Source organism: Bubalus kerabau, chromosome 13 (genome assembly GCF_029407905.1).
Source record: "Bubalus kerabau isolate K-KA32 ecotype Philippines breed swamp buffalo chromosome 13, PCC_UOA_SB_1v2, whole genome shotgun sequence".
NCBI classification, from domain to species: Eukaryota; Metazoa; Chordata; class Mammalia; order Artiodactyla; family Bovidae; genus Bubalus; species Bubalus kerabau.
The window spans coordinates 64,263,403-64,269,874 of NC_073636.1; positions in this window are offsets into that span (position 1 = coordinate 64,263,403).

Below are 6,472 nucleotides of genomic sequence, written 5' to 3' on the forward strand. Positions count from 1 at the left end.
CCGAGCGAGCTGAGTCGTCGGGGCGGGGTCCAACGCACGGGGGCGGGACCGGAATGGACTTTGGTCCCTGCTGAGAGCATTTTTTATCCCAAGCGGTCCTTCCACCTCCCGTACTGGGTAGCAAAGGGATCTCGGAGAGAGGTGTAAGAACAAACTCCATGCTTTCCTTCGTTCAACCAGTGAAACCCATGTCAAAACCGGGGGAAACTGAAATTCCAACCAGCTCTCTTTCCTGAACCTGTTTGTTCTGTAAACTGGGCAGAATGATACCTACCATACAGATTATAAGTAAAGCTGCAACATGTCAAGTTTCTAGCACATCGTAGGCCTTCCACCCTCCTGCCACTATCCTGAATTTTGTTAAATTTGTATACGTATTTATACTTTTACTACGTATGTAGAAATCATTAAATGCTTCTTAGAATATTTTCTGTTTAAAACCTTCGTGTAAATGGTAACGTACTGTACTTTTCCTTCAGTAATTTGCCTTTTTTCTGTTGATATTATATTTGTAAGAGTAATGCATAGACTTAGAATGTATTTATTTTTGCTGTTGCGTAGTATTTCATTGTCTACATCCATGATTAATTTATCTGTTCTATTTGCTGACATTCAGTTGTGTCTCATTCTGCCATTATTGCATAAATGGAAAAATAAACATTGTCTTTTAGTGCACCTGAATAGGTGTCTGAGGCATAAGTGTACTTAGGGATGAAGTTTCTGAGTTAAAGGCATGTTTTTAACTTTCCTAGGTCTTGACAAACTGTTTTCCAAAGTAATTTATCCCCTCACCACAGTGTCTGACGGGGCTTGTCACATCCTGTCACCACTTGTCAGACTGACAAAAATTTTTATCAAATTGATGGCTGTGAAACTCTCCTTGTGGATTTAATGGCCACGTGAAGACCCTTTATCATCTTTATAGGAACCCCCTTCCCCAACCTCCACCCAGCTGCTCTCATACTTTTTTCAGAGTTGACCCATTCTGAGTCTGTGCTTTCTCACCTCCCACTCAGTCCTCAGCTGTCTGGTCTCCACCCCCAGGTCTCTGCTGAAACTGCTCCAGCCAGGTCAGTAGGGAAGCCAGACCAACGTGCCTCAGCCTGCATCCCAACCCACCTCCTTGCTATACACAATGTGCCCTTGGCTTTCACTTTCCTGACTCCGCGCCCATTCTCAGCAGGGTGCCTTCTCTGGTCTAAGCAACTTCCTCTCCTTTTCTCCAAGAATTAATGTTCCTTTTTTCTCTTATTTGGCTCCATCTGCCAGCCCCATCTCACCCACACTTAACTTGTTGTGACCACCCATATCCAGGTAATCCAAGTGTACATGGAATAAAACACTGCCTTACTCCAAAAGTGGCCTGTTACCCTCTTCAATTATCACATGCCCTTTCTCCCCATCCCTGGAGTTACCACTGCAGTGATTAATGTCTTTATCATTCTCTTGCTTTTTTAAAATGGATTTTACAACTTATATGACTGTCCTAAACAACACACTGTTTAGTTTTGACTGTATTTTGTCTTTGTATAAATGAAATCATACAATGTGTGTATTCTTTTGCAACTTACTTTCTCTTTCAACATTGCTGTTGAGGGTCATTCATGTAGATATTATAGCTCTGGTTCACTTATTTTCATTTCTGTTTAATCCACTTATTTATTCATTCTATTGTTGATGGATATTGGGTTGTTTCAGTTTTTTTGCTATTGCAAAGAATACTGCTTTAATATTCTTGTGTGTGTAGATAGATACAGATATAATTTGGGAGTCAAATTTCTTAAACAAATATGCTCAGGTTCAACTTAACTAGGTAATGTTAAACTGTTTCCCAAAGTGGTTGCATCAGTCTATACTCCCACCAGCAGTGGATAAATACCCTTGTTTTATGCCCTTATCAGCCTACCAATTTTTTTTGCAGGTATGAAGTGGTATCTCATTGTGGTTTTAATTTGCATTTCTTTGACTACCATGACTAATGAGGTTGAGCATCTATTCATATGTTATAACCCATCTGAGAGTCTTTCTTTGTAAAAGTTCCCTTCATGTCTTTGCCTGTTTAAAACTAGGTGGTTTGTTTTTCTTTTCAACTAATAGAAATTCTTTACATATTCTGGGTATTAGTCCTTTGCTAATTATATGTGCTGTAGATATCTTCTCCGGATTTGTGGTTTGTGTTCTCACCCTCTCTCTGTTGTTTTTTTGATAACTAGAAAATCTTAAGAGTTTTGTGTTTCTTTTGCTATGCCACTCCGTATGTGGGATCTTAGTTCCCTGGCCAGGGATCAAACTCCTGCGGTAGAAGTGCGGAGTCTTAACCACTGGACTGTCAGGGAAGTTGCAGATATTCTTAGTGTCAGGAGTTGTCTCGTCACAACAAAGATTTGGAGTGACGGACATTAAAGCCCCCTCAGCGTGTCACAGCTCTCGGGTCTTGGACAGACCGTGTTATAGCTCTCAGGTCTTGAACGGACCATGTTATAGCTCTTAGACAAATCAGTGTTACAGGTCAGTGTTACAGCTCTATTTTATTTAGAAGATAGCAGGAAAATCCATCTTTGAGGCGTGAGGGCACGTGGATCCAAAGACGCAAAGAGAAGAGCGCCCCAGCGCGCAGGAGAGAGAGAGAGAGAGAGAGAGAGAGAGAGGGCCCTTTGGCTCCTCTTTTTATGTTTTTTTCTTCCCCCTGGGCCTGCCCTATGCAAATTGGGCTTAGTCAGGAGTGCTGTTCTACCTGAAGTCCTCATTCCAGTCCTCAGGTCCTCGGACCTTCCTTTGACCTTCCTCTGTTCTATTTTCGTGGGCTTTTCTCTTCCTTGTCTTTTAGCCACTGCCATTTTGGACTCCTTTTCCCTATTCTAACTACCTAACATTAGTTTTAATGTATTCAAATTTGTCAGTCTTTTCTGTAGTGTTAATGGCAGTTTTTGTCTTGTTTTAGAAAACCTATATACCCCCAAAGTCATAAAGAATTTCTTCTGTATTGTTAGCCCAGAGTTTTACAGTTCAAATATGTATGTGGTGTGAGGGAGGAATTGTATTTCATTTTTTTTTCCCGAATGGATAAGCAGTTGTCCCAGCACCACTTAGGCAACAGTGCATCCTTCTTCCAGTGACCTATAGAGCCATCTCTGTCATGCATTGTGTCCATAAATACACCGGGTTATTCCTCTCTCTCTATTTTGATGCATTCATCTGTGTATGCACTGTTGAAATTACTAACAATTTTTAATAAATCTCATTCTTTTCAAGAGTATCTTGTGGAAATTCCCTGGTAACTTAGTGATTAGGATTTTGGGGTTTCCCTGCCATGGCCTGAGTTCAATCCATGGTTAGGGAACTGAGGTCTCACAAGCTGCAAAGCACAACCAGAAAAGAAAGAATATCTTACACTGTCTGGGATGTTTGCACATCTATATAATTTTAGAGTTACTTTGTCAAGTCTTAGGGGGAAAATTTTTTTTTGAATTTTTACTGCAGTTGTATTAATCTATAAATTATTTGGGCTTCCCTGGTGGCTCTGATGGTAAAGAATCCACCTGCAATACAGGAGACCCAGGTTCAGTCTCTGGGTCAGGAAGATCCTCTGGAGAAGGGAGTGGCTACCCACTCCAGTATTCTTGCCTGGGAAATCCCATGGACAGAGGAGCCTGGCAGGCTACAGTCCATGAGTTCACAAAGGGTTGGACATGACTGAGCAACTAAGACTTTCACTTTCTACCCAGTAATGCCCATTTTATCATCACCAGTAAAGCTACAGGGAATGTCCTGGCAGTCCAGTGATTAAGACTCCACACTGCCACTGCCGAGGCTCAGGTTCAGTCCCTGCTTGGGGAACTAAAATCCCATAAGCCACTTAGTGCAGCCAAAAGGGTGGGGGGGGAAATATATATATATATATATATATATATACACACACACACACACACACACAGGGCTGTAAAATTTGTTTCTCCCTCTCTATCTCATGACCAAAAACCTGATTCCAACCCTCATCCCCTCCCATCTGGATCAGTGCCCCAACCTCATCACTGGTTTTTAAGCATCCAGCCTAGCTGTGTCCCATTCATCTTCTAGCCAGAGTGATTTTATATATATACATATATATAATTTTATATATAAAATTTTAGCTTATATCTTTATTTTGTATATTTATATAATTTATATATATATTATATTTATATATACTTATATATATATATGGCCATGACACGTGGCTTGTGGATCTTAGTTCCCTGACCAGGGATCAAACCCAGGTCCACGGCAGTGAAAGCACCAAGTCCTAACCACTGGACCACTAGGGAATTTCCCAGAGTGATCTCTTGAAACTACAAATATGTCCATACCTTCCTTCTGCTTACAACTATTAATTGGCTTCCAGTTGCCTAAAGGAGTGGTCTCTAAAGTGTCTTTAATGAATGAATGAATTAACTTTTGGTTGTGCTGGATCTTCGTTGCTGCATGGGCTTTCTCTAGTTGCAGCCAGTGGGGGCTACTCTTCGTTGTGGTCACAGGCTTCTCATTGTAGTGGCTTCTCATCGCAGAGCAAAGACTTTAGAGCGTGGGCTCAGTAGTTGTGGCACACGGGCTTAGTTGCTCTGTGGCATGTGGAATCTTCCTGGACCACAGATGGAACCCCTGTCTCCTGCATTGGCAGGCAGATTCTTATCCACTGTACCACCAGGGACGTCCTCTAACGTGTCTTTTTGATCGATATTTTTTTCCTCAGGTTCTATTACATTTTTTACAGCATGACTGACCAGGAGAGGGGTTCACGAGAGGGGCTGCCAGCTTCAGCCTTTTCTCTCTGTTCACTGTTGTAACTTCAGTATTATCTGGAACTGCCATTTCTTTGCAGGAATATTTTGAAGCCTCCCACCATTTTGAAGCCAGTTGTCCATTTAGTTAGGTTAATATAGGAAACCTGGTACATGATATTTATGTTTGCTTAGCCTGACAGAGGGGGTTTCCCTGGTGGCTCGATAGTAAAGAATCCGCCTGTAATGCAGGAGACCTAGGTTTGATCCCTGGGTTGGGAAGGTCCCCTGGAGGAGGGCATGGCAACCTACTCCAGTATTCTTGCCTGGAGAATCCCCATGGACATAGGAGGCCTGGGGGGCTACAGTTTCTGGGGTCACAGAGTCCAACACAACTGAGCTACTAAACACAGCACAGCCTGACAAACACACACTACACCCAAGACTATACTGCAGAATGCTGAAACGGGGGCTAAGAGCCCCACTGCCCACCCCCCAACCATGTGAACCCCCTTCCGTCAGGAAATCTCTGCTACCTCACTTGACAAAGGTCACACAAACAGACCAGGTGAGGGAAACGGTGTCAATTAATGACAAAAACCCATCCTAAGTGTCTGTCCTGCTTTGGGAGATGTCAGTTAAGGACACATTTGCTCATGTAGTATATTAAGTTCATTTGAACAAAACTTTTGGAGACTGCTGGCCTCAGGAGAAGGTCCAAGCACCTTTGCCTGGCCTTCAAGGCTCTCCCTTGTGTGACCCCTGCTTGTGCACCTCACCTTGTCTCTTTGGCCCCAACAGCATCACAGTTCTCACTACAGCCACTCAAAACTTATAGATGGTTCTCCCACACCCACTGTGTTCTTTTCTGCCCCCAATATTCTCCCCTCTGTCTCTGGATGCTCCCTGATCCCAGACTTCCTGTCAAAGTCCCACTTGGCTGTTAAAGCCCAACTGTTCCTCAGCCCCCCTCCCCAGGCCGGAATAGACGCCTCCTCTGTGCTCTCACAAACCCCCTCATGCAGCTCTACCTCTGTCCTTTCCACATTGTTTCATGCCATCTTTGAGGGGAAGTGCAGACCTCTTTCTCTTTTAGCCCCAAGATCCAGCACAGCCCTGGTTAATTTTTTATATATATTTATTTGGCTGCGTTGGATGAGGGCAGGGACTGGATCTGGCTTTATTATGTAGCTGCATCCTCAGAAGCTAGCTAACTTGATCAATACTTAGTGAATGACTAAATGAAGGACCTCAACTTCTGGTTTTATTTTATTTAAAAAAATATGTATTTATTTTATATAGCAGCCAGGTCTTAGATGCAGCACGTGGCATCTAGTTCCTCGACCAGGGATTGAACTGAATCCTTAGTTGTGGCACGAATCTTAACTGTGTCATGCAGAATCCTTTGTCGCAACATATGGGCTCCTCTCTAGTTGTGGTGCACAGGCTCCAGAGTGCTCAGGCTCAGGTATGTGGGATCTTAGTTCCCCACCCAGGCATAGAATCTGTGCTGCCTGCATTTGAAGCACAGAGTCTTAGCCACTGGACCACCAGGGAAGTACCGGCCCTGCTGCTGCCAAGTCACTTCAGTCGTGTTTGACTCTGTGTGACCCCATGGATGGCAGCCCACTGGGGTTACCTCCGTCCCTGGGATTCTCCAGGCAAGAACACTGGAGTGAGTTGCCATTTCCTTCTCCAGTGCATGGAAGTGGAAA